This window comes from Pseudophryne corroboree, unplaced genomic scaffold, assembly GCF_028390025.1.
Source record: "Pseudophryne corroboree isolate aPseCor3 unplaced genomic scaffold, aPseCor3.hap2 scaffold_370, whole genome shotgun sequence".
Classification (NCBI taxonomy): domain Eukaryota; kingdom Metazoa; phylum Chordata; class Amphibia; order Anura; family Myobatrachidae; genus Pseudophryne; species Pseudophryne corroboree.
Window position 1 is genome coordinate 266,971 of NW_026970022.1, and position 23,614 is coordinate 290,584.

At 47.2% G+C, this 23,614-nt stretch overlaps 9 non-coding genes and 3 pseudogenes across 9 annotated transcripts; 5 read left to right on the top strand and 7 right to left on the bottom strand.

Moving 5' to 3' along the window:
- Nucleotides 1-2,552: 2,552 nt before the first annotated feature.
- LOC135021572 (U1 spliceosomal RNA) lies at nucleotides 2,553-2,687 on the bottom strand (annotated as a pseudogene).
- A 152-nt stretch (nucleotides 2,688-2,839) lies between these two features.
- LOC135021411 (U1 spliceosomal RNA) lies at nucleotides 2,840-3,003 on the bottom strand. The gene has a single exon (XR_010218663.1). It is a non-coding gene; the product is annotated as a U1 spliceosomal RNA (small nuclear RNA).
- A 2,361-nt stretch (nucleotides 3,004-5,364) lies between these two features.
- Nucleotides 5,365-5,520, top strand: LOC135021592 (U1 spliceosomal RNA). The gene has a single exon (XR_010218817.1). It is a non-coding gene; the product is annotated as a U1 spliceosomal RNA (small nuclear RNA).
- A 674-nt stretch (nucleotides 5,521-6,194) lies between these two features.
- On the top strand, nucleotides 6,195-6,358 carry LOC135021499 (U1 spliceosomal RNA). Its single transcript, XR_010218748.1, has one exon. It is a non-coding gene; the product is annotated as a U1 spliceosomal RNA (small nuclear RNA).
- Nucleotides 6,359-6,510: 152 nt separating this feature from the next.
- Nucleotides 6,511-6,673, top strand: LOC135021565 (U1 spliceosomal RNA). Its single transcript, XR_010218796.1, has one exon. It is a non-coding gene; the product is annotated as a U1 spliceosomal RNA (small nuclear RNA).
- A 3,302-nt stretch (nucleotides 6,674-9,975) lies between these two features.
- LOC135021382 (U1 spliceosomal RNA) lies at nucleotides 9,976-10,139 on the bottom strand. Its single transcript, XR_010218634.1, has one exon. It is a non-coding gene; the product is annotated as a U1 spliceosomal RNA (small nuclear RNA).
- A 692-nt stretch (nucleotides 10,140-10,831) lies between these two features.
- On the bottom strand, nucleotides 10,832-10,973 carry LOC135021552 (U1 spliceosomal RNA; annotated as a pseudogene).
- A 152-nt stretch (nucleotides 10,974-11,125) lies between these two features.
- LOC135021591 (U1 spliceosomal RNA) lies at nucleotides 11,126-11,289 on the bottom strand. Its single transcript, XR_010218816.1, has one exon. It is a non-coding gene; the product is annotated as a U1 spliceosomal RNA (small nuclear RNA).
- A 692-nt stretch (nucleotides 11,290-11,981) lies between these two features.
- LOC135021504 (U1 spliceosomal RNA) lies at nucleotides 11,982-12,123 on the bottom strand (annotated as a pseudogene).
- A 152-nt stretch (nucleotides 12,124-12,275) lies between these two features.
- On the bottom strand, nucleotides 12,276-12,439 carry LOC135021649 (U1 spliceosomal RNA). The gene has a single exon (XR_010218872.1). It is a non-coding gene; the product is annotated as a U1 spliceosomal RNA (small nuclear RNA).
- A 2,718-nt stretch (nucleotides 12,440-15,157) lies between these two features.
- Nucleotides 15,158-15,321, top strand: LOC135021423 (U1 spliceosomal RNA). Its single transcript, XR_010218674.1, has one exon. It is a non-coding gene; the product is annotated as a U1 spliceosomal RNA (small nuclear RNA).
- Nucleotides 15,322-15,473: 152 nt separating this feature from the next.
- On the top strand, nucleotides 15,474-15,636 carry LOC135021555 (U1 spliceosomal RNA). Its single transcript, XR_010218786.1, has one exon. It is a non-coding gene; the product is annotated as a U1 spliceosomal RNA (small nuclear RNA).
- Nucleotides 15,637-23,614: the final 7,978 nt, after the last annotated feature.

The window sequence follows — 23,614 nt, forward strand, 5'->3', positions numbered from 1 at the left end:
GCTTCATCTACACGTTATAGCCCTGAATTTTCCAATGCCTATCTCTTTGCAAAAGAGAGATATTGGCAAGGAAAAGCTGTATTGTACCTTTGCATTTTTCTCCCAAACGAAGGACACTAGAATGAAAATTTTTAAGCCTCCTGTTAGTGCTTCATCTACACGTTATAGCCCTGAATTTTCCAATGCCTATCTCTTTGCAAAAGAGAGATATCGGCAAGGAAAAGCTGTATTGTACCTTTGCATTTTTCTCCCAAACGAAAGACACTAGAATGAAAATTTTAAAGCCTCCTGTTAGTGCTTCATCTACACGTTATAGCCCTGAATTTTCCAATGCCTATCTCTTTGCAAAAGAGAGATATCGGCAAGGAAAAGCTGTATTGTACCTTTGCATTTTTCTCCCAAACTAAAGACACTAGAATGAAAATTTTAAAGCCTACTGTTAGTGCTTCATCTACACGTTATAGCCCTGCATTTTCCAATGCCTATCTCTTTGCAAAAGAGAGATATCGGCAAGGAAAAGCTGCATTGTACTTTTGCATTTTTCTCCCAAACGAAAGACACTAGAATGAAAATTTTAAAGCCTCCTGTTAGTGCTTCATCTACACGTTATAGCCCTGAATTTTCCAATGCCTAGCTCTTTGCAAAAGAGAGATATTGGCAAGGAAAAGCTGTATTGTACCTTTGCATTTTTCTCCCAAACGAAAGACACTAGAATGAAAATTTTAAAGCCTCCTGTTAGTGCTTCATCTACACGTTATAGCCCTGAATTTTCCAATGCCTATCTCTTTGCAAAAGAGAGATATCGGCAAGGAAAAGCTGTATTGTACCTTTGCATTTTTCTCCCAAACTAAAGACACTAGAATGAAAATTTTAAAGCCTACTGTTAGTGCTTCATCTACACGTTATAGCCCTGAATTTTCCAATGCCTAGCTCTTTGCAAAAGAGAGATATCGGCAAGGAAAAGCTGTATTGTTTTTGCAGTTGGATCGCTTATTGTGATTGCATTCCAACCTGAATCAGGCCCTATTACCTATCACAATGCGCTGCGGGCAGTACAAAATTGGGTTAATATAGGAGTAAAACTCCCAGACCTGTGCTCCTTAACTGTACCTGGTGGCTAGTGGAGCGGCTGCCCAGTAATCAGTGTCCACGCCAGTGCGCACACGGTCCACCCCCTACGGCCACGCTCCCCTTCATCAGCGGCCTCGTGATCCGGAAGGGCGGTGTGTGTGTGACTGACCTTAGGAAGAAACTGGAGCCTCCGCTGCAGTGACCCAGCAACCAGGGCACGGGAGTATACAGCGCCGCTGGGAGTGATGAAGCTGCAGTAAAGATGTCTATTAGACCTAGCCTGCTGCAGCCCTTGTAGATTCTCATAAAACAAGTTCTTCTTTTCTTGTCAAAATTAATAGCTAAGAATAGGCTGCCTGAGGCAGGCCCCTGTTAAGTGGCCTGCTACTGAAGGCACCAACTACAAACTGAGCTCCCTGTTCATGGAAGCGGGGTTATAGAGGAGGATGCGCTGAGCATCTTGGGAACAGTCAAAAGCTTTGAGCCGGTTGGTGCCTCAGATCAAGATCCTACTCTACACCCCAATGTGAATCCTTGTGGAGTCCAGTGTACCCCACAGAAGAAATTAATGTGTCACACCCATTGGCAGCAACCTTAGAATAGCTGCTGACGGGCACAATTGAGAAAGGAAGGGGGGGGGGGGACATTTGAATCCAGCACATAGATGCAATTCAAATATGTAATTTGTACCTTCCTATTTTAAAATATAATGGATGAACCTCACCCTGTGAGAACAATCTTCATGATCAAGAGATCTCATATGCAAAATAAGTATGAGTTGGGATAGGGCTGGGGAGGGTGGCTGCTCGGGCAGCCCCTCCCCCGTCAAGTTAAGGAGATTCAACTGAGGACGCACAAGGGAACTCTCGTCTGGGGACAACAACTGCAGGGAGACCACATCTGTTCAGATGAACATGGGAGGGTGGAAGGCTGCCTAATACTGAAGCACCCCCAAACAACAAACCAAATGCAACAACTAGTACAAGCATTCCTGGGGGAAGGTCTGCAGAAGACGGATTTGCATACAGTGATGTCATCAAAGCAGTGGGCCAAAGTTGGCTGGAACCCTCATCTGCATATGAAAAGAGAAAAGGGGTATGCAGGGCATGGCGGCCTTTTGCGGCGCTTGGATGACCCTTAGTTCGCATTAAACACCTCCACCCTCCGTCGGTGTGGGGCTCATGTTGGCTATGCCCCAGCCCCTGAAGCATTCAAGCTGATTTCTTGCAGCAGCTGGGCACTGTAACAGCTCCAGAGCTGCTCTGTAAGGCAAGTAAAAGGGTGTGGGCCCTGCAGCACTACCTGTAGTTTGCATTGTGCATCGGAAGGCACAAAGTAAGCAGACAGGAGGAGAAGTCAGGATAGTGCACAAGGGTATAGAAGGGAGGGGCTCAAGAAAAAAGAAGTGGAAACAGACAGCAAACTAGGCTGGAGAGAGACCTGAGACAAAGAGATCTGAATTATATGAGAGCCGACTAGGGGAAACACAAATTATGCAATCAAGTTTCCCATATTTGGGGAAATCGCAGGGGCAGCACACCCAGAGTGCAATGGGTGAGCCTTGCCCTGGGAGAAGCAACTTCATGATCATAGTATCTCACCTGGCAGGTAAGTAGGAGTTGGGCTAGAGCTGGGGAGGGTCGCTGCTCGGGCACCCCCCTGTCAAGTGAAGGAGATCCAACTGAGGCAGCACAAGGGAACTCTTGAAAGAAGAACAAGGCTAGAGGAAGATCTGAGACAAAGAAATCTGACTTTTACCAGAGCTGACCAGAGGAAAGCACAAACACAGTCCCCCACTACCACAAATAATGCAGTTGAGTTTCCCACATTTGGGGAAATCACAGAGGTCAGCATACCCAGAACGCAATGAATGAACCTAACCCTGGGAGAACAATCTTCATGACCATGGTATCTCCTATGCAAAATAAGTATGATTTGGGATAGGGCTGGGGAGGGCCGCTGCTCAGGCACATCTCTGTCAAGTAAAGGAGATTCAACTGAGGCAGCACAAGGGAACTCTCATCTGGGGACAACAACTGCAGGGAGAACACATATTTTCAGATGAACATGGGAGGGCAGAAGGCTGCCTAATACTGAAGCACCCCCAAACAACAAACCAAATGCAACAACTAGTGCAAGCATTCCTGGGGGAAGGCCTGCCGCAGATGGATTTGCATATGGTGATGTCATCCAAGCAGTGGGTCAAAGTTGGCTTCAACCCTCGTCTGCATATGAAAAGAGAAAAGGGGCATGCAGGGCATGGCGGCCTTTTGCGGCGCTTGGCTGACCCCTAGTTTGCATTAAACACCTCCACCCTCCGTCGGTGTGGGGCTCATGTTGGCTATGCCCCAGCCCCTGAAGCATTCAAGCTGATTTCTTGCTGCAGCTGGGCACTGTAACAGCTCCAGAGCTGCTCTGTAAGGCAAGTAAAAGGGTGTGGGCCCTGCAGCACTACCTGTAGTTTGCATTGTGCGTTGGAAGGCACAAAGTAAGCAGACAGGAGAAGTCTGGAGAGTGCACAAGGGCATAGAAGGCAGCGGCTCAAGAAAAGAGAAGTGGAAACAGACAGCAAACTAGGCTGGAGAGAGACCTGAGACAAAGAGATCTGAATTATACGAGAGCCGACCAGGGGAAACACAAATTATGCAGTCAAGTTTCCCACAGGAGTATATAGGATACGACCCAGTGGTACCTGACGACATAGATACTAACAGCTATTTAATAACATTACGCTAGAAAGTGATTATTAGCAACATATATATCTATATAAACAACCCCGCCAGGGTTGTGCCTTCAAAAATAATCACACACGGACACGCTTTTTAAACCTTTTTTTCACATCTCTTTATTCTTCTTATGCACATGTATGTTAGTTCTGTGATTTTAACCTTTATGTTTCACTGCAGTTTGGGATAATAATATTAATATTTATCCAATTTTAATACATACTTAATAAAGGTTATATTTTATGATTCATTCATTCTGTCCAGTGCGTCAACAGTGCAGATTTCTTCTTGTTTTTTCTCCCAAATTCTATAACAATGACAGTAAATGTTGTTTCTTTTCAAACAGAACTTTCTTGACCATGCTTCTTGCTTGAAAGATCTGGGAGCACATGGAAAACAGTACAAACCATGCAGTATCACAAGAGCCTTTATTTGATATTTCATGAAGATAGAGCAGAATTGAGGACACGTCAACTATTTCTGCCGAAGGTGGTTCATCTTTCCACATGGTGCCTTTGGCCACTGACACCTTCGTTGAGTCAAAGTCTCTGGCTGTGGTCAGAACTTTGAAAATTTATGTCACCAGAACGGTTCAGATTAGGAAAACAGAGGCTCTGTTTGTCCTGTATGCTCCCAACAGGATTGGGTGTCCTGCTTCCATGTAGACAATTATGCGCTGGATCTGTGGTAAGATTCAGCATGCTCATTCCACGGCAGGATTGCCGTTACTGAATTAGGTGAAGACCCATTCTACTAGAAAGGTGGGTTCATCCTGGGCAGCTGGTCGGGGAGTCTCGGCATTGCAACTTTGCCGAGCAGCTATTTAGTAAACACTTTTGCTAAGTTTTACAAGTTTTAGAGTAAAGGAGATTCAACTGAGGCAGCACAAGGGAACTCTCATCTGGGGACAACAACTGCAGTGAGAACACATATTTTCAGATGAACATGGGAGGGCAGAAGGCTGCCTAATACTGAAGCACCCCCAAACAACAAACCAAATGCAACAACTAGTACAAGCATTCCTGGGGGAAGGTCTGCAGAAGACGGATATGCATATAGTGATGTCATCCAAGCAGTGGGCCAAAGTTGGCTGGAACCCTCATCTGCATATGAAAAGAGAAAAGGGGTATGCAGGGCATGGCGGCCTTTTGCGGCGCTTGGATGACCCTTAGTTCGCATTAAACACCCCCACCCTCCTTCGGTGTGGGGCTCATGTTGGCCATGCCCCAGCCCCTGAAGCATTCAAGCTGATTTCTTGCAGCAGCTGGGCACTGTAACAGCTCCAGAGCTGCTCTGTAAGGCAAGTAAAAGGGTGTGGGCCCTGCAGCACTACCTGTAGTTTGCATTGTGCATTGGAAGGCACAAAGTAAGCAGACAGGAGGAGAAGTCAGGATAGTCCACAAGGGTATAGAAGGGAGGGGCTCAAGAAAAAAGAAGTGGAAACAGACAGCAAACTAGGCTGGAGAGAGACCTGAGACAAAGAGATCTGAATTATATGAGAGCCGACCAGGGGAAACATAAATTATGCAGTCAAGTTTCCCACATTTGGGGAAATCGCAGGGGCAGCACACCCAGGTGAGATACTATAATCAGGAAGGTGCTTCTCCCAGGGCAAGGCTCACCCATTGCACACTGGGTGTGCTGCTCCTACGATTTCCCCAAATGTGGGACACTTGACTGCATAATTTGTGTTTCCTCTGGTCGGCTCTCGTATAATTCAGATCTCTTTGTCTCAGGTCTCTCTCCAGCCTAGTTTGCTCTCTGTTTCCACTTCTTTTTTCTTGAGCCCCTCCCTTCTATACCCTTGTGCACTATCCTGACTTCTCCTCCCGTCTGCTTACTTTGTGCCTTCCAATGCACAATGCAAACTACAGGTAGTGCTGCAGGGCCCACACCCTTTTACTTGCCTTACAGAGCAGCTCTGGAGCTGTTACAGTGCCCAGCTGCTGCAAGAAATCAGCTTGAATGCTTCATGGGATGGGGCATGGCCAACATGAGCCCCACACCAAAGGAGGGTGGGGGTGTTTAATGCGATCTAGGGGTCATCCAAGCACCGCAAAAGGCCGCCATGCCCTGCACGCCCCTTTTCTCTTTTCATATGCAGATGAGGGTTGAAGCCAACTTTGACCCACTGCTTGGATAACATCACCATATGCAAATCCATCTGCTGCAGGCCTTCCCCCAGGAATGCTTGCACTAGTTGTTGCATTTGGTTTGTTGTTTGGGGGTGCTTCAGTATTAGGCAGCCTTCTGCCCTCCCATGTTCATCTGAAAATATGTGTTCTCCCTGCAGTTGTTGTCCCCATATGAGAGTTCCCTTGTGCTGCCTCAGTTGAATCTCCTTTACTTGACAGAGATGTGCCTGAGCAGCGGCCCTCCCCAGCCCTATCCCAAATCATACTTATTTTGCATAGGAGACACCATGGTCATGAAAATTGTTCACCCAGGGTGAGGTTCATTCATTGCATTCTGGGTATGCTGACCCCTGTGATTTACCCAAATGTGCGAAACTCGCCTGCATTATTTGTGGTAGTTGGGGACTGTGTTTGTGTTTTCCGCTGGTCAGCTCTGGTAAAAGTCAGATTTCTTTGTCTCAGATCTTCCTCTAGCCTTGTTCTTCTTTCGAGAGTTCCATTGTGCTGCCTCAGTTGGATCTCCTTCACTTGACAGGGGGGTGCCCGAGCAGCGACCCTCCCCAGCTCTAGCCCAACTCCTACTTACCTGCCAGGTGAGATACTATGATCTTGAAGGTGCTTCTCCCAGGGCAAGGCTCAACCATTGCACTCTGGGTGTGCTGCCCCTGCGATTTCCCCAAATATGGGAAACTTGACTGCATAATTTGTGTTTCCCCTGGTCGGCTCTCGTATAATTCAGATCTCTTTGTCTCAGGTCTCTCTCCAGCCTAGTTTGCTGTCTGTTTCCACTTCTCTTTTCTTGAGCCGCTCCCTTCTATGCCCTTGCGCACTATCCTGACTTCTCCCGTCTGCTTACTTTGTGCCTTCCAACGCACAATGCGAACTACAGGTAGTGCTGCAGGGCCCACACCCTTTTATTTGCCTTACAGAGCAGCTCTGGAGCTGTTACAGTGCCCAGCTGCTGCAAGAAATCAGCTTGAATGCTTCAGGGGCTGGGGCATAGCCAACATGAGCCCCACACCGAAGGAGGGTGGAGGTGTTTAATGCGAACTAGGGGTCATCCAAGCGCCGCAAAAGGCTGCCATGCCCTGCATAACCCTTTTCTCTTTTCATATGCAGATGAGGGTTCCAGCCAACTTTGGCCCACTGCTTGGATGACATCACCGTATGCAAATTCGTCTCCTGCAGACCTTCCCCCAGGAATGCTTGTACTAGTTATTGCATATGGTTTGATATTTGATGGTGCTTCAGTATTAGGCAGCCTTCCGCCCTCCCATGTTCATCTGAAAAAATGTGGTCTCCCTGCAGTTGTTGTCCCCAGACGAGAGTTCCCTTGTGCTTCCTCAGTTGAATCTCCTTAACTTGACGGGGGAGGGGCTTGCCCGAGCAGCCACCCTCCCCAGCCCTATCCCAACTCATACTTATTTTGCATATGAGATCTCTATATCATGAAGATTGTTATCACAGGGTGAAGTTCATCCATTATATTTTAAAATAGGAAGGTTCAAATTACATATTTGAATTGCATCTATGTGCTGGATTCAAATGCCCCCCCCCTTCCTTTCTCAATTGTGCCCGTCAGCAGCTATTCTAAGGTTGCTGCCAATGGGTGTGACACATTAATTTCTTCTGTGGGGTACACTGGACTCCACAAGGATTCACATTGGGGTGTAGAGTAGGATCTTGATCTGAGGCACCAACCGGCTCAAAGCTTTTGACTGTTCCCAAGATGCTCAGCGCATTCTCCTCTATAACCCCGCTTCCATGAACAGGGAGCTCAGTTTGTAGTTGGTGCCTTCAGTAGCAGGCCACTTAACAGGGGCCTGCCTCAGGCAGCCTATTCTTAGCTATTAATTTTGACAAGAAAATAAGAACTTTTTTTATGAGAATCTACAAGGGCTGCAGCAGGCTAGGTCTAATAGACATCTTTACTGCAGCTTCATCACTCCCAGCGGCGCTGTATACTCCCGTGCCCTGGTTGCTGGGTCACTGCAGCGGAGGCTCCGGTTTCTTCCTAAGGTCAGTCACACACGCACCGCCCTTCCGGATCACGAGGCCGCTGATGAAGGGGAGCGTGGCCGTAGGGGGTGGACCGTGTGCGCACTGGCGTGGACACTGATTACTGGGCAGCCGCTCCACGAGCCACCAGGTACAGTTAAGGAGCACAGGTCTGGGGTTTTTTCTCCCATATTAAACCAATTTTGTACTGCCCGCAGCGCATTGTGATAGGTAATAGGGCCTGATTCAGGTTGGATTGCAATCACAGTAAGCGATCCAACTGCAAAAATTGCTAAGAGCATACGCATGTGCCTGCATTTTCTGCGGCACCCCGCAGAGAATGCGATCGCCTCTGCCTGTCAATCGGGGCAGGGGGGGAGAGGGGGGTCAGCAACACTCCATTTCCAAGTCAGGGATGGAGCGGTGCGGGGGCAAGGCTTCAAAATGGGGTCTGCAACGGAGTAGACACAGGGGGCGTGGTCACAGCGGCTGTATGACATCACATTCAGCCGCTGTGATCACAAAAATGGTGGCGGCTTCCTGCGCGCACATACAGTCTGCACCAGCAGGAGGCTACACCATTTTTTATGATCACGCTGAACTGCAGTGCGACTGCAATTACAGATTGGTCAAGAAGGGAGGCGTCATGCTGGGTGGCCATGTCCTGTCACTGTGCAGGAGCCAGCACCGCTCACACACTAGTCCCCGGGTGCAGCCCCCAACCCCCGGGACACCCGGAGCAACAAAATGTAGATTCAGGCCACCAGGCCACGCCCCTACCTATGAAACCATGCCTCCTTTTTACCATTGCGCTGCTTATCTGCGCGCACTGCATTACAATCTCCTTCGCCACCTCTCTGGGTGTCACCAGTGATAGTGACACCTCTGCCATGCTTGTAGCAGCTGGTCCTAAGATCTACGCCTCAAGCCCTGAGTGTTTGCCCTTGTGACTTGTTGATCATCATAGCGAAGCAGATGCTTACAGAAAACTGCAGGGGCTTAGATTGAAAATAAAAAAATATATGGGTATAAGGTAGAGAGGAGCGGGTTCGGTTCTCCGAGAACCGAATTCCCCACGAACTCCACGTGGTTTACACTGGTCCGAGGCAGGCTCGGTTGTTCCCGCCTGACTCGGAAAACCTGAACAAGGGAAAATGTCATCATCCCGCTGTCGGATTCTCGCGAGATTCGGATTTCATATAAAGAGCTGCGCGTTGCCGCCATTTTTACTCGTGCATTGAAGAGGGAGCGGAGAGGACGTGGCTATGTTCTCTCAGTGGAAATCTCAATATCAGTGCTCAGTATCAGTGGTTACTTATTGCTGCTCAGTAATACTAGTAGTGTGTCTCTCCTGCTCAGTGTCAGTTCTCAGTAGTATCCTCATCAGTGCTCAGTATCACTGCTCATTGTCTTGTGCTGCATTGTGGTGCTCAGCATACTACAGTACATTACTAATAGTCCAGTGCTGCATCTTGCTGCTCAGTGTCAGTTCTAGTATCCTCATCAGTGCTCACTATCACTGCTCATTACATTGTGGTGTTCTGTATACTACAGTAACATAGTAATATAGTAACATATAGTAATATAGTTTTTGAGGTTGAAAAGAGGCAAATTGCCCATCGTGTTCAACCTGTTTTAAGTTGTGATGATTCTACATACTTGCTGAATAATGTTTTATGACTAGTTAACTACTACAACTCATGTTACCCCCGGATTAACCATGTTGATATTTTAAGTATTATAACCTTGGATAGCTTTTTCATTCAGAAATGTATCCATTCCTTTTTTAAATCCAATTACAGAGTCCGCCATTACCACCTTCCCTGGCAGGGAATTCCACATCCTGATTGCCCTAACAGTGAAGATCATAGTATCTCACCTGGCAGGTAAGTAGGAGTTGGGCTAGAGCTGTGGAGGATTGCTGCTTGGGCACCCCCTGTCAAGTGAAGGAGATCCAACTGAGGCAGCACAAGGGAACTCTCGAAAGAAGAACAAGGCTAGAGGAAGATCTGAGACAAAGAAATCTGACTTTTACCAGAGCTGACCAGAGGAAAGCACAAACACAGTCCCCCACTACCACAAATAATGCAGTCGAGTTTCCCACATTTGGGGAAATCACAGGGGTCAGCATACCCAGAATGCAATGAATGAACCTCACCCTGGGAGAACAATCTTCATGACCAAGGTATCTCCTATGCAAAATAAGTATGATTTGGGATAGGGCTGGGGAGGGCCGCTGCTCAGGCACATCTCTGTCAAGTAAAGGAGATTCAACTGAGGCAGCACAAGGGAACTCTCATCTGGGGACAACAACTGCAGGGAGAACACATATTTTCAGATGAACATGGGAGGGCAGAAGGCTGCCTAAAACTGAAGCACCCCCAAACAACGAACCAAATGCAACTACTAGTGCAAGCATTCCTGGGGGAAGGCCTGCAGCAGATGGATTTGCATATGGTGATGTCATCCAAGCAGTGGGTCAAAGTTGGCTTCAACCCTCGTCTGCATATGAAAAGAAAAAAGGGGTGTGCAGGGCATGGCGGCCTTTTGCGGCGCTTGGATGACCCCTAGTTCGCATTAAACACCTCCACCCTCCTTCGGTGTGGGGCTCATGTTGGCTATGCCCCAGCCCCTGAAGCATTCAAGCTGATTTCTTGCAGCAGCTGGGCACTGTAACAGCTCCAGAGCTGCTCTGTAAAGCAAGTAAAAGGGTGTGGGCCCTGCAGCACTACCTGTAGTTTGCATTGTGCGTTGGAAGGCACAAAGTAAGCAGATGGGAGAAGTCAGGATAGTGCACAAGGGTATAGAAGGGAGGGGCTCAAGAAAAAAGAAGTGGAAACAGACAGCAAACTAGGCTGGAGAGAGACCTGAGACAAAGAGATCTGAATTATATGAGAGCCGACCAGGGGAAACACAAATTATGCAGTCAAGTTTCCCACATTTGGGGAAATCGCAGGGGCAGCACAGCCAGAGTGCAATGGGTGAGCCTTGCCCTGGGAGAAGCATCTTCATGATCATAGTATCTCACCTGGCAGGTAAGTAGGAGTTGGGCTAGAGCTGGCGAGGGTCGCTGCTCGGGCACCCCCCTGTCAAGTGAAGGAGATCCAACTGAGGCAGCAAAAGGGAACTCTCGAAAGAAGAACAAGGCTAGAGGAAGATCTGAGACAAAGAAATCTGACTTTTACCAGAGCTGACCAGAGGAAAGCACAAACACAGTCCCCCACTACCACAAATAATGCAGTTGAGTTTCCCACATTTGGGGAAATCACAGGGGTCAGCATACCCAGAATGCAATGAATGAACCTAACCCTGGGAGAACAATCTTCATGACCATGGTATCTCCTATGCAAAATAAGTATGATTTGGGATAGGGCTGGGGAGGGCCGCTGCTCAGGCACATCTCTGTCAAGTAAAGGAGATTCAACTGAGGCAGCACAAGGGAACTCTCATCTGGGGACAACAACTGCAGGGAGAACACATATTTTCAGATGAACATGGGAGGGCAGAAGGCTGCCTAATACTGAAGCACCCCCAAACAACAAACCAAATGCAACAACTAGTGCAAGCATTCCTGGGGGAAGGCCTGCAGCAGATGGATTTGAATATGGTGATGTCATCCAAGCAGTGGGTCAAAGTTGGCTTCAACCCTCGTCTGCATATGAAAAGAATAAAGGGGTGTGCAGGGCATGGCGGCCTTTTGCGGCGCTTGGATGACCCCTAGTTCGCATTAAACACCTCCACCCTCCTTCGGTGTGGGGCTCATGTTGGCTATGCCCCAGCCCCTGAAGCATTCAAGCTGATTTCTTGCAGCAGCTGGGCACTGTAACAGCTCCAGAGCTGCTCTGTAAAGCAAGTAAAAGGGTGTGGGCCCTGCAGCACTACCTGTAGTTTGTATTGTGCGTTGGAAGGCACAAAGTAAGCAGACGGGAGAAGTCAGGATAGTGCACAAGGGTATAGAAGGGAGGGGCTCAAGAAAAAAGAAGTGGAAACAGACAGCAAACTAGGCTGGAGAGAGACCTGAGACAAAGAGATCTGAATTATATGAGAGCCGACCAGGGGAAACACAAATTATGCAGTCAAGTTTCCCACATTTGGGGAAATCGCAGGGGCAGCACACCCAGAGTGCAATGGGTGAGCCTTGCCCTGGGAGAAGCATCTTCATGATCATAGTATCTCACCTGGCAGGTAAGTAGGAGTTGGGCTAGAGCTGGGGAGGATCTCTGCTCGGGCACCCCCCTGTCAAGTGAAGGAGATCCAACTGAGGCAGCACAAGGGAACTCTCGAAAGAAGAACAAGGCTAGAGGAAGATCTGAGACAAAGAAATCTGACTTTTACCAGAGCTGACCAGAGGAAAGCACAAACACAGTCCCCCACTACCACAAATAATGCAGTTGAGTTTCCCACATTTGGGGAAATCACAGGGGTCAGCATACCCAGAATGCAATGAATTAACCTAACCCTGGGAGAACAATCTTCATGACCATGGTATCTCCTATGCAAAATAAGTATGATTTGGGATAGGGCTGGGGAGGGCCGCTGCTCAGGCACATCTCTGTCAAGTAAAGGAGATTCAACTGAGGCAGCACAAGGGAACTCTCATCTGGGGACAACAACTGCAGGGAGAACACATATTTTCAGATGAACATGGGAGGGCAGAAGGCTGCCTAATACTGAAGCACCCCCAAACAACAAACCAAATGCAACAACTAGTGCAAGCATTCCTGGGGGAAGGCCTGCCGCAGATGGATTTGCATATGGTGATGTCATCCAAGCAGTGGGTCAAAATTGGTTCAAACACCTTTGCAAAGTTCTATAAGTTTGATACCCTGGCTGAGGAGGACCTCCTGTTTGCTCAATCGGTGCTGCAAAGTCATCCGCACTCTCCTGCCCGTTTGGGAGCTTTGGTATAATCCCCATGGTCCTTACGGAGTCCCCAGCATCCTCTAGGACGTAAGAGAAAATAAGATTTTAAACCTACCGGTAAATCTTTTTCTCGTAGTCCGTAGAGGATGCTGGGTGCCCGTCCCAAGTGCGGTCTACTTCTGCAAGACTTGTATATAGTTATTGCTTACATAAGGGTTATATGTTAGTTTTCATCGGTCTTGGACTGATGCTATGTTGTTTTCATACTGTTAACTGGGTAGTATATCACAAGTTATACGGTGTGATTGGTGTGGCTGGTATGAATCTTGACCTTGGATTAACAAAAATCCTTTCCTCGTACTGTCCGTCTCCTCTGGGCACAGTTTCTCTAACTGAGGTATGGAGGAGGGGCATAGAGGGAGGAGCCAGTGCACACCCAGATCTAAAGTCTTTCTTAAAGTGCCCATGTCTGCTGCGGAGCCCGTCTATCCCCCATGGTCCTTACGGAGTCCCCATCATCCTCTACGGACTACGAGAAAAAAAAATTACCGGTAGGTTTAAAATGTTATTTTTTTCTCTGCAACCCACTGCTAAATTGTGCTTCCTAGCTGTTTTTTATAAAATCACTTAATTAAATCTAACTCTGATTACGTCAGAGAAGGCCAGGTACCCTACACCATAAGAGGGGGTTTGAAATTTTGACTTGTCTACTTAAAGATCACCAAAATCTGATGACAAGGTCAATTACATCCCTGGGTGGGATTGAACCACCAACCTTTTGGTTAATAGCCCATGTAAGTGCAAGAAATCCTGAAGCACTCACTCATCATGGGAAAGTACCAATGTGTTTCTTACAAAAATTCTCCAGATTATTGACTTTTTAAAGTTTTTCTAGGAAACGTTCTAGATGAATGCTTATTAGCCTTTGTCAGAATGGACTTTCGCAAGGTGTCTCTGTGGCGCAATCGGTTAGCATGTTTGGCTATTAACCAAAAGGTTGGTGGTTCAATCCCACCCAGGGATGTAATTGAACTTGTAATCAGATTTTGGTGATCTTTAAGTAGACAAGTCAAAATTTCAAAAACCCCCCTTATGGTGTAGGGTACCTGGCCTTCTCTGATGTAATCAGAGTTAGATTTGATTAAGTGATTTTATAAAAAAACAGCTAGGAAGCACAATTTAGCAGTGAATTGCAGAGAAAAAAAATTATGCTGGCAGAAAAGTCCAATTGAGTGATTAAACAGCTCTTCATTTTCTGATTTTATGTTTATGCTAACAAATTTGCTCTCTGAAAAGTGTCCACAAAGCCAAGTCTCTGATTAACACCTTTGTAGGAATGGTTTTTCACCTATTACTGAATTAAACTTGCTTCATTGGAAAGGCATCAAAGATGCATCCTCATTTCAATGTCTACTGAAATAATACAGGTTGACACCAGGAAACGTCACTGCATCCTTGCTGCTTCCTCATGGGGAAGTCTGTTTAATGTGAAAACAAGGTGATATCTAATCAGCACACAGGTAAGGAATTAAGAAAATCTTTCTTTATGGGTGAAGATGTTTCTCACAAATTGTTGTCCCAATGCATCATTGAAATTCAAGATGGAAGATGATTTTCATATATCACTTGTACATTTTGCATTGCTCTTCTGGTGACAATGTAGTTTGTTTTTGTCAATTACCATTTCAGTAATAGGGTAAAGAAAATTAAGTGGATTTTTTAAAGAAAACAATGCTGTCAATATACTATTAAAACAAATTAAAATGATAAAAGTTATTGTACTTTAAGTAAAAATAAAAGTGCCAAAATATCAATCCCAGTTTTTGATTACTTTAATTATAAAAAAAAAAATGCACATAGCAGAGGATAGTTTCGATCAATCGACCTCTGGGTTATGGGCCCAGCATGCTTCCATTGCACTACTCTGCTGCTCATGGAAGTGTCAGAGATCCTGAAGACTAAATTGATTAAAGGCCTTAAAGTACTGGACTATAAGGAAAGACTTACTAGGCTGAATATTTATACACTAGAAAAGAGGTGCCTAAGAGGAGATATTATTAATATCTTCAAATATGTAAAGATACATAACAAAGAGTTATCAGAGGAATTATTTATTAAAAGAACACGTGGTCACTCGCTGCGACTGGAGGAAAGTTCAGAACGCAATGGAGGAAAGGTTTCTTCACTGTTAGGGCAATCAGGATGTGGAATTCCCTTCTTCCCTCCCATGTTCATCTGAAAATATGTGTTCTCCCTGCAGTTGTTGTCCCCAGATGAGAGTTCCCTTGTGCTGCCTCAGTTGAATCTCCTTTACTTGACAGAGATGTGCCTGAGCAGCGGCCCTCCCCAGCCCTATCCCAAATCATACTTATTTTGCATAGGAGATACCATGGTCATGAAGATTGTTCTCCCAGGGTGAGGTTCATTCATTGCATTCTGGGTATGCTGACCCCTGTGATTTCCCCAAATGTGGGAAACTCGCCTGCATTTTTTGTGGTAGTGGGGGACTGTGTTTGTGTTTTCCTCTGGTCAGCTCTGGTAAAAGTCAGATTTCTTTGTCTCATATATTCCTCTAGCCTTGTTCTTCTTTCGAGAGTACCCTTGTGCTGCCTCAGTTGGATCTCCTTCACTTGACAGGGGGGTGCCCGAGCAGTGACCCTCCCCAGCTCTAGCCCAACTCCTACTTACCTGCCAGGTGAGATACTATGATCATGAAGGTGCTTCTCCAAGGGCAAGGCTCACCCATTGCACTCTGGGTGTGCTGCTCCTGCGATTTCCCCAAATGTGGGAAACTTGATTGCATAATTTGTGTTTCCCCTGGTCGGCTCTCGTATAATTCAGATCTCTTTGTCTCAGGTCTCTCTCCAGCCTAGTTTGCTGTCTGTTTCCACTTCTCTTTTCTGGAGCCACTGCCTTCTATGCCCTTGCGCACTATCCTGACTTCTCCCGTCTGCTTACTTTGTGCCTTCCAACACACAATGCGAACTACAGGTAGTGCTGCAGGGCCCACACCCTTTTAGTTGCCTTACAGAGCAGCTCTGGAGCTGTTACAGTGCCCAGCTGCTGCAAGAAATCAGCTTGAATGCTTCAGGGGCTGGGGCATAGCCAACATGAGCCCCACACCAAAGGAGGGTGGGGGTGTTTAATGCGAACTAGGGGTCATCCAAGCACCGCAAAAGGCCGCCATGCCCTGCATGCCCCTTTTCTATTTCCATATGCAAATGAGGGTTCCAGCCAACTTTGGCCCACTGCTTGGATGACATCACCGTATGCAAATCCGTCTGCTGCAGACCTTCCCCCAGGAATGCTTGTACTAGTTGTTGCATATGGTTTGATATTTGATGGTGCTTCAGTATTAGGCAGCCTTCCGCCCTCCCATGCTCATCTGAAAAGATGTGGTCTCCCTGCAGTTGTTGTCCCCAGACGAGAGTTCCCTTGTGCTTCCTCAGTTGAATCTCCTTAACTTGACGGGGGAGGGGCCGAGCAGCCACCCTCCCCAGCCCTATCCCAACTCATACTTATTTTGCATATGAGATCTCTTGATCATGAAGATTGTTCTCACAGGGTGAAGTTCATCCATTATATTTTAAAATAGGAAGGTACAAATTACATATTTGAATTGCATCTATGTGCTGGATTCAAATGTCCCCCCCCCCCCCTTCCTTTCTCAATTGTGCCCATCAGCAGCTATTCTAAGGTTGCTGCCAATGGGTGTGACACATTAATTTCTTCTGTGGGGTACACAGGACTCCACAAGGATTCACATTGGTGTGTAGAGTAGGATCTTGATCTGAGGCACCAACCGGCTCAAAGCTTTTGACTGTTCCCAAGATGCTCAGTGCATCCTCCTCTATAACCCCGCTTCCATGAACAGGGAGCTCAGTTTGTAGTTGGTGCCTTCAGTAGCAGGCCACTTAACAGGGGCCTGCCTCAGGCAGCCTATTCTTAGCTATTCATTTTGACAAGAAAAGAAGAACTTGTTTTATGAGAATCTACAAGGGCTGCAGCAGGCTAGGTCTAATAGACATCTTTACTGCAGCTTCATCACTCCCAGCGGCGCTGTATACTCCCGTGCCCTGGTTGCTGGGTCACTGCAGCGGAGGCTCCGGTTTCTTCCTAAGGTCAGTCACACACACACCGCCCTTCCGGATCACGAGGCCGCTGATGAAGGGGAGCGTGGCCGTAGGGGGTGGACCGTGTGCGCACTGGCGTGGACACTGATTACTGGGCAGCCGCTCCACTAGCCACCAGGTACAGTTAAGGAGCACAGGTCTGGGGGTTTTTCTCCTATATTAAACCAATTTTGTACTGCCCGCAGCGCATTGTGATAGGTAATAGGGCCTGATTCAGGTTGGATTGCAATCACAATAAGTGATCCAACTGCAAAAATTGCTAAGAGCATACGCATGTGCCTGCATTTTCTGCGGCACCCCGCAGAGAATGCGATCGCCTCTGCCTGTCAATCGGGGCAGGGGGGGAGAGGGGGGTCAGCAACACTCCATTTCCAAGTCAGGGATGGAGCGGTGCGGGGGCAAGGCTTCAAAATGGGGTCTGCAATGGAGGAGACACAGGGGGCGTGGTCACAGCGGCTGTATGACATCACATTCAGCCGCTGTGATCACAAAAATGGTGGCGGCTTCCTGCGCGCACATACAGTCTGCACCAGCAGGAGGCTACACCATTTTTTATGATCACGCTGAACTGCAGTGCGACTGCAATTACAGCATGGTCAAGAAGGGAGGCGTCATGCTGGGTGGCCATAAGAGATGAGCGGGTTCGGTTCCTCGGAATCCGAACCCGCCCGAACTTCACCCTTTTTTGCACGGGTCCGAGCAGACTCGGATCCTCCCGCCTTGCTCGGTTAACCCGAGCGCGCCCGAACGTCATCATCCCGCTGTCGGATTCTCACGAGACTTGGATTCTATATAAGGAGCCGCGCGTCGCCGCCATTTTCACACATGCATTGAGATTGATAGGGAGAGGACGTGGCTGGCGTCCTCTCCGTTTAGATTAGAAGATAGAGACGAGTGACATTTGATTTACTACTAATTTGGGGAGCAGTTGAACTTGTCAGGAGTACTCAGTAGTGTAGAGTTTTGCTGATAGTGACCACCAGTTTTATTATTTATAATCCGTTCTCTGCCTGAAAAAAAACGATACACATACCATATCTGTGCTCAGCCTCAGTGTGCTGCATGATATATCATCTATGTATATCTGACTGTGCTGAGTGCTCACTGCTCACACAGCTTAATTGTGGGGGAGACTGGGGAGCAGTTATAGCAGGAGTACAGTGAACACTTTTGCTGCCAGTGTGACCACCAGTATATTGTCTGCCTGAAAAAGTTAAACACTCCTGTGGTGTTTTTTTTTTATTCTATAAACGCATTCTGCTGACAGTGTCCAGCAGGTCCGTCATACATATATTATATAAATATTTATCTGCAGTAGTGTTATATTTTTTTTTTCATCTTTATCATCTCTATATTAGCAGACGCAGTACGGTAGTCCACGGCTGTGGCTATCTCTGTGTCGTCAGTGCTCGTCCATAATTGTATACCTACCTACCTGTGGTGGGTTTTTTTTTTCTATCTTCTTCATACTAGTAGTTTAGGAGTCTACTGACAGTGTCCACCAGGTCCATCATTATATTATATACCTACAGTAGTAATATATTTATTATATTATCTATACTAGCAGACGCAGTACGGTAGTCCACGGCTGTGGCTATCTCTGTGTCGTCAGTGCTCGTCCATAATTGTATACCTACCTACCTGTGGTGGGTTTTTTTTTTATCTTCTTCATACTAGTAGTTTAGCAGTCTGCTGACAGTGTCCACCAGGTCCGTCATTATATTATATACCTACAGTAGTAATATATTTATTATATTATCTATACTAGCAGACGCAGTACGGTAGTCCACGGCTGTACCTACCTCTGTGTCGTCAGTGCTCGTCCATAATTGTATACCTACCTGTGGTGGGTTTTTTTTTTCTATCTTCTTCATACTAGTAGTTTAGGAGTCTGCTGACAGTGTCCACCAGGTCCGTCATTATATTATATACCTACAGTAGTAATATATTTAGTATATTATCTATACTAGCAGACGCAGTACGGTAGTTCACGGCTGTACCTACCTCTGTGTCGTCACTCGTCCATAATTGTATACCTAACTGTGGTGGTTTTTTTTTTCTATCTTCTTCATACTAGTAGTTTAGCAGTCTGCTGACAGTGTCCACCAGGTCCGTCATTATATTATATATACCTACAGTAGTTATATATATTTTTTTTTATATCATTAATTATCATCTCTATACTAGCAGACGCAGTACGGTAGTCCACGGCTGTGGCTATCTCTGTGTCGTCAGTGCTCGTCCATAATTGTATACCTACCTACCTGTGGTGGAAGTTTTTTTCTATCTTCTTCATACTAGTAGTTTAGCAGTCTGCTGACAGTGTCCACCAGGTCCGTCATTATATTATATATACCTACAGTAGTTATATATATATTTTTTTTATATCATTAATTATCATCTCTATACTAGCAGACGCAGTACGGTAGTCCACGGCTGTAGCTACCTCTGTGTCGTCAGTCACTCGTCATCCATAAGTATACTAGTATCCATCCATCTCCATTGTTTACCTGAGGTGCCTTTTAGTTGTGCCTATTAAAATATGGAGAACAAAAATGTTGAGGTTCCAAAAATAGGGAAAGATCAAGATCCACTTCCACCTCGTGCTGAAGCTGCTGCCACTAGTCATGGCCGAGACGATGAAATTCCATCAACGTCGTCTGCCAAGGCCGATGCCCAATGTCATAGTACAGAGCATGTAAAATCCAAAACACAAAAGATCAGTAAAAAAAGGACTCAAAAATCTAAATAAAAATCGTCGGAGGAGAAGCGTAAACTTGCCAATATGCCATTTACCACACGGAGTGGCAAGGAACGGCTGAGGCCCTGGCCTATGTTCATGGCTAGTGGTTCAGCTTCACATGAGGATGGAAGCACTCAGCCTCTCGCTAGAAAAATGAAAAGACTTAAGCTGGCAAAAGCACAGCAAAGAACTGTGCGTTCTTCAAAATCACAAATCCACAAGGAGAGTCCAATTGTGTCGGTTGCGATGCCTGACCTTCCCAACACTGGACGTGAAGAGCATGCACCTTCCACCATTTGCATGCCCCCTGCAAGTGCTGGAAGGAGCACCCGCAGTCCAGTTCCTGATAGTCAGATTGAAGATGTCAGTGTTGAAGTACACCAGGATGAGGAGGATATGGGTGTTGCTGGCGCTGGGGAGGAAATTGACAAGGAGGATTCTGATGGTGAGGTGGTTTGTTTAAGTCAGGCACCCGGCGAGACACCTGTTGTCCGTGGGAGGAATATGGCCATTGACATGCCTGGTGAAAATACCAAAAAAATCAGCTCTTCGGTGTGGAAGTATTTCAACAGAAATGCGGACAACAGGTGTCAAGCCGTGTGTTGCCTTTGTCAAGCTGTAATAAGTAGGGGTAAGGACGTTAACCACCTCGGAACATCCTCCCTTATACGTCACCTGCAGCGCATTCATCATAAGTCAGTGACAAGTTCAAAAACTTTGGGCGACAGCGGAAGCAGTCCACTGACCAGTAAATCCCTTCCTCTTGTAACCAAGCTCACGCAAACCACCCCACCAACTCCCTCAGTGTCAATTTCCTCCTTCCCCAGGAATGCCAATAGTCCTGCAGGCCATGTCACTGGCAATTCTGACGAGTTCTCTCCTGCCTGGGATTCCTCCGATGCATCCTTGAGTGTAACGCCTACTGCTGCTGGCGCTGCTGTTGTTGCTGCTGGGAGTCGATGGTCATCCCAGAGGGGAAGTCGTAAGACCACTTTTACTACTTCCACCAAGCAATTGACTGTCCAACAGTCCTTTGCAAGGAAGATGAAATATCACAGCAGTCATCCTGCTGCAAAGCGGATAACTGAGGCCTTGGCTTCCTGGGCAGTGAGAAACGTGGTTCCGGTATCCATCATTACTTCAGAGCCAACTATAGACTTGATTGAGGTACTGTGTCCCCGGTACCAAATACCATCTAGGTTCCATTTCTCTAGGCAGGCGATACCGAAAATGTACACAGACCTCAGAAAAAGACTCACCAGTGTCCTAAAAAATGCAGTTGTACCCAATGTCCACTTAACCACGGACATGTGGACAAGTGGAGCAGGGCAGACTCAGGACTATATGACTGTGACAGCCCACTGGGTAGATGTATTGACTCCCGCCGCAAGAACAACAGCGGCGGCACCAGTAGCAGCATCTCGCAAACGCCAACTCTTTCCTAGGCAGGCTACGCTTTGTATCACCGCTTTCCAGAATACGCACACAGCTGAAAACCTCTTACGGCAACTGAGGAAGATCATCACAGAATGGCTTACCCCAATTGGACTCTCCTGTGGATTTGTGGCATCGGACAACGCCAGCAATATTGTGCGTGCATTATATCTGGGCAAATTCCAGCACGTCCCATGTTTTGCACATACCTTGAATTTGGTGGTGCAGAATTATTTAAAAAACGACAGGGGCGTGCAAGAGATGCTGTCGGTGGCCACAAGAATTGCGGGACACTTTCGGCGTACAGGCACCACGTACAGAAGACTGGAGCAACACCAAAAACGCCTGAACCTGCCCTGCCATCATCTGAAGCAAGAAGTGGTAACGAGGTGGAATTCAACCCTCTATATGCTTCAGAGGATGGAGGAGCAGCAAAAGGCCATTCAAGCCTATACATCTGACCACGATATAGGAGGTGGAATGCACCTGTCTCAAGCGCAGTGGAGAATGATTTCAACGTTGTGCAAGGTTCTGCAACCTTTTGAACTTGCCACACGTGAAGTCAGTTCAGACACTGCCAGCCTGAGTCAGGTCATTCCCGTCATCAGGCTTTTGCAGAAGAAGCTGGAGACATTGAAGGAGGAGCTAAGACAGAGCGATTCCGCTAGGCATGTGGGACTTGTGGATGGAGCCCTTCATTCGCTTAACCAGGATTCACGGGTGGTCAATCTGTTGAAATCAGAGCACTACATTTTGGCCACCGTGCTCGATCCTAGATTTAAAACCTACGTTGTATCTCTCTTTCCGGCAGACACAAGTCTGCAGGGGTTCAAAGACCTGCTGGTGAGAAAATTATCAAGTCAAGCGGAACTTGATCGGTCAACAGCTCCTCCTTCACATTCTCCCGCAATTGGGGGTGCGAGGAAAAGGCTCAGAATTCCGAGCCCACCCGCTGGCGGTGATGCAGGGCAGTCTGGAGCGACTGCTGATGCTGACATCTGGTCCGGACTGAAGGACCTGCCAACGATTACGGACATGTCGTCTACTGTCACTGCATATGATTCTCTCACCATTGAAAGAATGGTGGAGGATTATATGAGTGACCGCATCCAATTAGGCACGTCAGACAGTCCGTACGTATACTGGCAGGAAAAAGAGGCAATTTGGAGGCCCTTGCACAAACTGGCTTTATTCTACCTAAGTTGCCCTCCCACAAGTGTGTACTCCGAAAGAGTGTTTAGTGCCGCCGCTCACCTTGTCAGCAATCGGCGTACGAGGTTACTTCCAGAAAATGTGGAGAAGATGATGTTCATTAAAATGAATTATAATCAATTTCTCCGTGGAGACATTGACCAGCAGCAATTGCCTCCACAAAGTACACAGGGAGCTGAGATGGTGGATTCCAGTGGGGACGAATTGATAATCTGTGAGGAGGGGGATGTACACGGTGATGAATCGAAGGATGATGATGAGGTGGACATCTTGCCTCTATAGAGCCAGTTTGTGCAAGGAGAGATTAATTGCTTCTTTTTTGGTGGGGGTCCAAACCAACCCGTCATTTCAGTCACAGTCGTGTGGCAGACCCTGTCACTGAAATGATGGGTTGGTTAAAGTGTGCATGTCCTGTTTATACAACATAAGGGTGGGTGGGAGGGCCCAAGGCAATTCCACCTTGCACCTCTTTTTTCTTTTATTTTTCTTTGCATCATGTGCTGTTTGGGGAGTGTTTTTTGGAAGGGCCATCCTGCGTGACACTGCAGTGCCACTCCTAGATGGGCCAGGTGTTTGTGTCGGCCACTTGGGTCGCTGAGCTTAGTCACACAGCTACCTCATTGCGCCTCTTTTTTTCTTTGCGTCATGTGCTGTTTGGGGAGTGTTTTTTGGAAGGGCAATCCTGCGTGACACTGCAGTGCCACTCCTAGATGGGCCAGGTGTTTGTGTCGGCCACTTGGGTCGCTGAGCTTAGTCACACAGCTACCTCATTGCGCCTCTTTTTTTCTTTGCGTCATGTGCTGTTTGGGGAGTGTTTTTGGAAGGGCCATCCTGCGTGACACTGCAGTGCCACTCCTAGATGGGCCAGGTGTTTGTGTCGGCCACTTGGGTCGCTGAGCTTAGTCACACAGCTACCTCATTGCGCCTCTTTTTTTCTTTGCGTCATGTGCTGTTTGGGGAGTGTTTTTTGGAAGGGCCATCCTGCGTGACACTGCAGTGCCACTCCTAGATGGGCCAGGTGTTTGTGTCGGCCACTTGGGTCGCTGAGCTTAGTCACACAGCTACTTAATTGCGCCTCTTTTTTTCTTTGCGTCATGTGCTGTTTGGGGAGTGTTTTTTGGAAGGGCCATCATGCGTGACACTGCAGTGCCACTCCTAGATGGGCCAGGTGTTTGTGTCGGCCACTTGGGTCACTGAGCTTAGTCATCCAGCGACCTCGGTGCAAATTTTAGGACTAAAAATAATATTGTGAGGTGTGAGGTGTTAAGAATAGACTGAAAATGAGTTAAATTATGGTTA